The 8633-nt window shown below is 39.3% G+C and overlaps 1 long non-coding RNA gene across 1 annotated transcript in view; it reads right to left on the minus strand.

Moving 5' to 3' along the window:
• The window catches only part of LOC134760773 (uncharacterized), a 30627-nt gene extending 22562 nt beyond the window's left edge, over nt 1–8065 (minus strand). The window contains exon 1 of the long non-coding RNA XR_010138733.1: nt 7977–8065. This is a non-coding gene — a long non-coding RNA (uncharacterized LOC134760773). The remainder of the gene's footprint in view (nt 1–7976) is intronic.
• Between the last annotated feature and the right edge of the window lie 568 nt (nt 8066–8633).

Here is an 8633-nt window from a genome sequence, read left to right on the forward strand (position 1 = left end):
TATTATTAGAATTTTAATTTATTAATTTCAATCAAAACCATTGTATATAAATAGGAAAATAATTCCTGTAACAAGATTCATTTCTATAAATGTAATTTCTTCCTATTTCTCCCTTATATGGTAATTTAGCCAATTTCCTAGAATCCTTTTGTTAGTAAATTTTATATATAGATATAGATATGCACTGTATACATCTATTTATAGCTGTCTGTTTATACCTATGTATAATACATCTATATATGATATATAGGTATATAGAGCAATACACATATATAATGTATCTATCTAAACTTATCTGTGTATCCATAGCACATGTATATTTATATGTATGCAATATATCTTTATATGTATATACAATGTATATATATAGATTGATAGCTAATATAGATAACTATATAGTATGTGCTTATATACTGAAACCTCAAGTTGCTTCTATAATCCATCAAATGAAAGATAAAAAGATCTCATCCCCAAATTACCAAAGTGTAGTTGTTTTCTTGGACTTACCCTTTGCTCTAGCCAAACTTATTTTCTTGTCATTTGCATTCATTTGTTTTTCACTCGGCAGACTAAACATGCCCTCCGTCCAACTTTCCATTAATCTTCGTCCTCACTTTTCTCCTAAAGTCTAGTTAAGTTACTTTGTGTAAGGAAAGAAAGGACAGAAGGGAGGAGATAAGGAAGGCAGGATCAGTTTTTCTACTATGCCTCCTTCCCCTAGAAATGTCTCCCTTCAATTCAGGAGTTTGTGGGCACCACTAATTGGCATTTCTTAGATTTGTACATTTTGTGTGTTCTTAAATACTTATGTATACTTCCTCAAAACACAGGGACTAAGACTGAAGCTAGAAGATGACAAAGAATTCATCAATTGAGTCGGAAAAACATCAGTCAGACTCTTGGCTGAATCCCCTGTCTACAAGACAGAATGACTTCTGCTTCTTCCACCTAGTTTGGATTTGCCTACAACACAGCACATTATGACAACCTATGTTCATTAGGCTGTCTCCAAGAATGTTGACACAGGTTACATCTATTCCATGGAAAACTAACTGGCTTAAAGCAAAATTTTAGGTTAATAAAATTATCTACAGAATGATCTGAATTTGTAACCTTATTGAGTTACTATGAGGAATGACCATCTGATTATTTGGGTGGAGGGGAACACAGAAAGAATTGTTTTTATGTCACAATACTTGCATTCTATGTGTGTTTGTGTGTGTACATATATCCTATATATTGTATGTATTGAATATATATTTATATGTTATATATTATATCTACATACATATAGGTGTATTTGTATATGCCCATATACACATATATTTATAGGTATATGTATTTTCTCTTTATATATGAGGAATATGTATATAATGAGATTTTATATTGGTCTAGTATATGAACTCGAATTTCTTCTGTACAGAATATGTTTTATCATCAGTATATCTCAAGTGGTATTACTACAGAGAATTTATTCACATAAATGTACACACGCAGAGTAAAACCTTGTATATTAATATACTGATAGCACACAAATCAGAGAAGATAAGGAAGAGTATAGTTCAAATTTGCAGGACTTTCCCACACTCAAATTTTACATTACGATCAATTGTCACTGTTATTTCTTTTTTATATATATAATCAACCAAGGAAAGGCTGGCTGCTTATTTTGTATCTCCAAATTTGTGTTCCCCTGCTGAGTGTGTAGTTTTGTTGAGGATGTTTGTATCATCTTCTGTAAAACCAAACCAAGCAGATCCTTTCAATGTAAAGAAAACAAAAGGGCAAAATTATATTCGGATTGGCCCCTGCCACCAATCACCTGGGACCAGCTAGCAAGAAGGAAGAACAAGATCTTCTGGCTTTAAGGATGTTTCTGTGGAAACCTGTTTGAAGCAATGTTTAATTCAAGTATCTTCTGCAAAACATATTTCAAATAGATGCTCCACAAGAAAGGATTCTGTGGACAAGCAAGTTTGGAAACCCTGACTACTATTTCTTACTTTAGGAGATTCTTTTTTTTTTTTTAAATTTTTTTCTTTTTATTATTATTATTATTATTATTATTATACTTTAGGCTCTATGGTACATGTGCGCAACGTGCAGGTAAGTTACATATGTATACATGTGCCATGCTGGTGTGCTGCACCCACCAACTCGTCATCTAGCATTAGGTATATCTCCCAATGCTATCCCTCCCCCCTCCCCCCACCCCACAACAGTCCCCGAAGTGTGATGTTCCCCTTCCTGGGTCCATGTGTTCTCATTGTTCAGTTCCCACCTATGAGTGAGAATATGCGGTGTTTGGTTTTTTGTTCTTGCGATAGTTTACTGAGAATGATGATTTCCAATTTCATCCATGTCCCTACAAAGTACGTGAACTCATCATTTTTTATGGCTGCATAGTATTCCATCGTGTATATGTGCCACATTTTCTTAATCCAGTCTATCATTGTTGGACATTTGGGTTGGTTCCAAGTCTTTGCTATTGTGAATAATGCCGCAATAAACATACGTGTGCATGTGTCTTTATAGCAGCATGATTTATAGTCCTTTGGGTATATACCCAGTAATGGGATGGCTGGGTCAAATGGAATTTCTAGTTCTAGATCCCTGAGGAATCGCCACACTGACTTCCACAAGGGTTGAACTAGTTTACAGTCCCACCAACAGTGTAAAAGTGTTCCTATTTCTCCACATCCTCTCCAGCACCTGTTGTTTCCTGACTTTTTAATGATTGCCATTCTAACTGGTGTGAGATGGTATCTCATTGTGGTTTTGATTTGCATTTCTCTGATGGCCAGTGATGGTGAGCATTTTTTCATGTGTTTTTTGGCTGCATAAATGTCTTCTTTTGAGAAGCGTCTGTTCATGTCCTTCGCCCACTTTTTGATGGGGTTGTTTGTTTTTTTCTTGTAAATTTGTTGGAGTTCATTGTAGATTCTGGATATTAGCCCTTTGTCAGATGAGTAGGTTGCGAAAATTTTCTCCCATTTTGTAGGCTGCCTGTTCACTCTGATGGTAGTTTCCTTTGCTGTGCAGAAGCTCTTTAGTTTAATTAGATCCCAGTTGTCAATTTTGGCTTTTGTTGCCATTGCTTTTGGTGTTTTAGACATGAAGTCCTTGCCCATGCCTATGTCCTGAATGGTATTGCCTAGGTTTTCTTCTAGGGTTTTTATGGTTTTAGGTCTAACATTTAAGTCTTTAATCCATCTTGAATTGATTTTTGTATAAGGTGTAAGGAAGGGATCCAGTTTCAGCTTTCTACATATGGCTAGCCAGTTTTCCCAGCACCATTTATTAAATAGGGAATCCTTTCCCCATTTCTTGTTTTTGTCAGGTTTGTCAAAGATCAGATAGTTGTAGATATGTGGCATTATTTCTGACGGCTCTGTTCTGTTCCATTGATCTATATCTCTGTTTTGGTACCAGTACCATGCTGTTTTGGTTACTTTAGCCTTGTAGTATAGTTTGAAGTCAGGTAGCGTGATGCCTCCAGCTTTGTTCTTTTGGCTTAGGATTGACTTAGCGATGCGGGCTCTTTTTTGGTTCCATATGAACTTTAAAGTAGTTTTTTCCAATTCTGTGAAGAAAGTCATTGGTAACTTGATGGGGATGGCATTGAATCTGTAAATTACCTTGGGAAGGATGGCCATTTTCATGATATTGATTCTTCCTACCCATGAGCATGGAATGTTCTTCCATTTGTTTGTATCCTCTTTTATTTCCTTGAGCAGTGGTTTGTAGTTCTCCTTGAAGAGGTCCTTCACATCCCTTGTAAGTTGGATTCCTAGGTATTTTATTCTCTTTGAAGCAATTGTGAATGGGAGTTCACTCATGATTTGGCTCTCTGTTTGTCTGTTATTGATGTATAAGAATGCTTGTGATTTTTGTACATTAATTTTGTATCCTGAGACTTTGCTGAAGTTGCTTATCAGCTTAAGGAGATTTTGGGCTGAGACAATGGGGTTTTCTAGATATACAATCATGTCATCTGCAAACAGGGACAATTTGACTTCCTCTTTTCCTAATTGAATACCTTTTATTTCCTTCTCTTGCCTAATTGCCCTGGCCAGAACTTCCAACACTATGTTGAATAGAAGTGGTGACAGAGGGCATCCCTGTCTTGTGCCAGTTTTCAAAGGGAATGCTTCCAGTTTTTGCCCATTCAGTATGATATTGGCTGTGGGTTTGTCATAAATAGCTCTTATTATTTTGAGATACGACCCATCAATACCTAATTTATTGAGAGTTTTTAGCATGAAGGGTTGTTGAATTTTGTCAAAGGCCTTTTCTGCATCTATTGAGATAATCATGTGGTTTTTGACTTTGGTTCTGTTTATATGCTGGATTACATTTATTGATTTGCGTATATTGAACCAGCCTTGCATCCCAGGGATGAAGCCCACTTGATCATGGTGGATAAGCTTTTTGATGTGCTGCTGGATTCTGTTTGCCAGTATTTTATTGAGGATTTTTGCATCAATGTTCATCAAGGATATTGGTCTAAAATTCTCTTTTTTTGTTGTGTCTCTGCCAGGCTTTGGTATCAGGATGATGCTGGCCTCATAAAATGAGTTAGGGAGGATTCCCTCTTTTTCTATTGATTGGAATAGTTTCAGAAGAAATGGTACCAGCTCCTCCTTGTACCTCTGGTAGAATTCGGCTGTGAACCCATCTGGTCCTGGACTTTTTTTGGTTGGTAAGCTATTGATTATTGCCACAATTTCAGCTCCTGTTATTGGTCTATTCAGAGATTCAACTTCTTCCTGGTTTAGTCTTGGGAGGGTGTATGTGTTGAGGAATTTATCCATTTCTTCTAGATTTTCTAGTTTATTTGCGTAGAGGTGTTTGTAATATTCTCTGATGGTAGTTTGTATTTCTGTGGGATCGGTGGTGATATCCCCTTTATCATTTTTTATTGCATCTATTTGATTCTTCTCTCTTTTTTTCTTTATTAATCTTGCTAGTGGTCTATCAATTTTGTTGATCCTTTCAAAAAACCAGCTCCTGGATTCATTTATTTTTTGAAGGGTTTTTTGTGTCTCTATTTCCTTCAGTTCTGCTCTGATTTTAGTTATTTCTTGCCTTCTGCTAGTTTTGAATGTGTTTGCTCTTGCTTTTCTAGTTCTTTTAATTGTGATGTTAGGGTGTCAATTTTGGATCTTTCCTGCTTTCTCTTGTGGGCATTTAGTGCTATAAATTTCCCTCTACACACTGCTTTGAATGCATCCCAGAGATTCTGCTATGTTGTGTCTTGGTTCTCGTTGGTTTCAAAGAACATCTTTATTTCTGCCTTCATTTTGTTATGTACCCAATAGTCATTCAGGAGCAGGTTGTTCAGTTTCCATGTAGTTGAGCGGTTTTGAGTGAGATTCTTAATCCTGAGTTCTAGCTTGATTGCACTGTGATCTGAGAGATAGTTTGTTATAATTTCTGTTCTTTTACATTTATTAAGGAGAGCTTTACTTCCAAGTATATGGTCAATTTTGGAATAGGTGTGGTGTGGTGCTGAAAAAAATGTATATTCTGTTGATTTGGGGTGGAGAGTTCTGTAGATGTCTATTAGGTCTGCTTGGTGCAGAGCTGAGTTCAATTCCTGGGTATCCTTGTTGATTTTCTGTTTCGTTGATCTGTCTAATGTTGACAGCGGGGTGTTAAAGTCTCCCATTATTAATGTGTGGGAGTCTAAGTCTCTTTGTAGGTCACTCAGGACTTGCTTTATGAATCTGGGTGCTCCTGTATTGGGTGCATATATATTTAGGATAGTTAGCTCTTCTTGTTGAATTAATCCCTTTACCATTATGTAATGGCCTTCTTTGTCTCTTTTGATCTTTGTTGGTTTAAAGTCTGTTTTACCAGAGACTAGGATTGCAACCCCTGCCTTTTTTTGTTTTCCATTTGCTTGGTAGATCTTCCTCCATCCTTTTATTTTGAGCCTATGTGTGTCTCTGCACGTGAGATGGGTTTCCTGAATACAGCACACTGATGGGTCTTGAGTCTTTATCCAATTTGCCAGTCTGTGTCTTTTAATTGGAGCATTTAGTCCATTTACATTTAAAGTTAATATTGTTATGTGTGAATCTGATCCTGTCATTATGATGTTAGCTGGTTATTTTGCTCGTTAGTTGATGCAGTCTCTTCCTAGTCTCGATGGTCTTTACATTTCGGTATGATTTTGCAGTGGCTGGTACCGGTTGTGCCTTTCCATGTTTAGCGCTTCCTTCAGGAGCTCTTTTAGGGCAGGCCTGGTGGTGACAAAATCTCTCAGCATTTGCTTGTCTGTAAAGTATTTTATTTCTCCTTCACTTATGAAGCTTAGTTTGGCAGGATATGAAATTCTGGGTTGAAAATTCTTTTCTTTAAGAATGTTGAATATTGGCCCCCACTCTCTTCTGGCTTGTAGGGTTTCTGCCGAGAGATACACTGTTAGTCTGATGGGCTTCCCTTTGATGGTAACCCGACCTTTCTCTCTGGCTGCCCTTAACATTTTTTCCTTCATTTCAACTTTGGTGAATCTGACAATTATGTGTCTTGGAGTTGCTCTTCTCGAGGAGTATCTTTGTGGCGTTCTCTGTATTTCCTGAATCTGAATGTTGGCCTGCCTTGCTAGATTGGGGAAGTTCTCCTGGATAATATCCTGCAGAGTGTTTTCCAACTTGTTTCCATTCTCCCCATCACTTTCAGGTACACCAATCAGACGTAGATTTGGTCTTTTCACATAGTCCCACATTTCTTGGAGGCTTTGCTCGTTTCTTTTTATTCTTTTTTCTCTAAACTTCCCTTCTCGCTTCATTTCATTCATTTCATCTTCCAGGGCTGATACCCTTTCTTCCATTTGATCGCATCGGCTCCTGAGGCTTCTGCATTCTTCACATAGTTCTCAAGCCTTGGTTTTCAGCTCCATCAGCTCCTTTAAGCACTTCTCTGTATTGGTTATTCTAGTTATACATTCTTCTAAATTTTTTTCAAAGTTTTCAACTTCTTTGCCTTTGGTTTGAATATCCTCCCGTAGCTCGGAGTAATTTGATCGTCTGAAGCCTTCTTCTCTCAGCTCGTCAAAGTCATTCTCCGTCCAGCTTTGTTCCGTTGCTGGTGAGGAACTGCGTTCCTTTGGAGGAGGAGAGGTACTCTGCTTTTTAGAGTTTCCAGTTTTTCTGCTCTATTTTTTCCCCATCTTTGTGGTTTTATCTACTTTTGGTCTTTGATGATGGTGATGTACAGATGGGTTTTTGGTGTGGATGTCCTTTCTGTTAGTTTTCCTTCTAACAGACAGGACCCTCAGCTGCAGGTCTGTTGGAGTACCTGGCAGGCCGTGTGAGGTATCAGTCTGCCCCTGCTGGGGGGTGCCTCCCAGTTAGGCTGCTCGGGGGTCAGGGGTCAGGGACCCACTTGAGGAGGCAGTCAGCCCGTTCTCAGATCTCCAGCTGCGTGCTGGGAGAACCACTGCTCTCCTCAAAGCTGTCAGACAGGGACATTTAAGTCTGCAGAGGTTACTGCTGTCTTTTTGTTTGTCTGTGCCCTGCCCCCAGAGGTGGAGCCTACAGAGGCAGGCGGGCCTCCTTGAGCTGTGGTGGGCTCCACCCAGTTCAAGCTTCCCAGCTGCTTTGTTTACCTAAGCGAGCCTGGGCAATGGCGGGCGCCCCTCCCCCAGCCTCGCTGCCGACTTGCTGTTTGATCTCAGACTGCTGTGCTAGCAATCAGCGAGACTCCGTGGGCGTAGGACCCTCTGAGCCAGGTGCGGGCTATACTCTCCTGGGGCACCGTTTCCTAAGCCCGTCGGAAAAGCACAGTATTCGGGTGGGAGTGGCCCGATTTTCCAGGTGCCATCTGTCACCCCTGGAAAGGGAACTCCCTGACCCCTTGCGCTTCCGGAGTGAGGCAATGCCTCGCCCCTGCTTCGGCTGGCGCACGGTGCACTCACCCACTGACCTGCGCCCACTGTCTGGCACTCCCTAGTGAGATGAACACGGTACCTCAGATGGAAATGCAGAAATCACCCGTCTTCTGCGTCGCTCGTGCTGGGAGCTGTAGACCGGAGCTGTTCCTATTCGGCCATCTTGGCTCCTCAATCCAGGAGATTCGTAATGTAAACTTAATCTATTACAGGCACTGCAAAACCCCAAAGAAAAGCAATCTTTTTAACTTTGTTTAAAGCAATATTTCTAAATATAGGTGGACATTAAAATTGTTTTTTCATATCATTCCTTTTGGAAATGTTGGTGTAGAACGTTTTAGTTTGGTCTTGGAATAAGCAAACTGATGCAACTTTTCAATGACAGGGAGATACAGAAGACACTTTACTTTTCATGGTTAATTAATACAAAAGAAACCTCAAAGCTCTTCAAAAATTCCTAAGGAAAGCAATTATGACAAAGAGCCCACACTATACCCCAAAAGACAGAAAATACATAGGACAATGCCAAATGTCTAGTACTGCCTTACTTTTTCCCCACTGTTATTAAGCTGCCTTCCAGCTGATTCCAGCCCCATGCTATACAGACTTACCTAGTAAGATCGCTGCAGGCTACTTCATATGAATTTACTGGGGTAAGATACTGGACAGGCTCCACTGTATACATTTACACACAAAAATTATGCACTGATGAGAAATGCATGCTGTTCTATATTTA

This window comes from Pongo abelii, chromosome 1 (genome assembly GCF_028885655.2).
Source record: "Pongo abelii isolate AG06213 chromosome 1, NHGRI_mPonAbe1-v2.0_pri, whole genome shotgun sequence".
NCBI lineage: Eukaryota > Metazoa > Chordata > Mammalia > Primates > Hominidae > Pongo > Pongo abelii.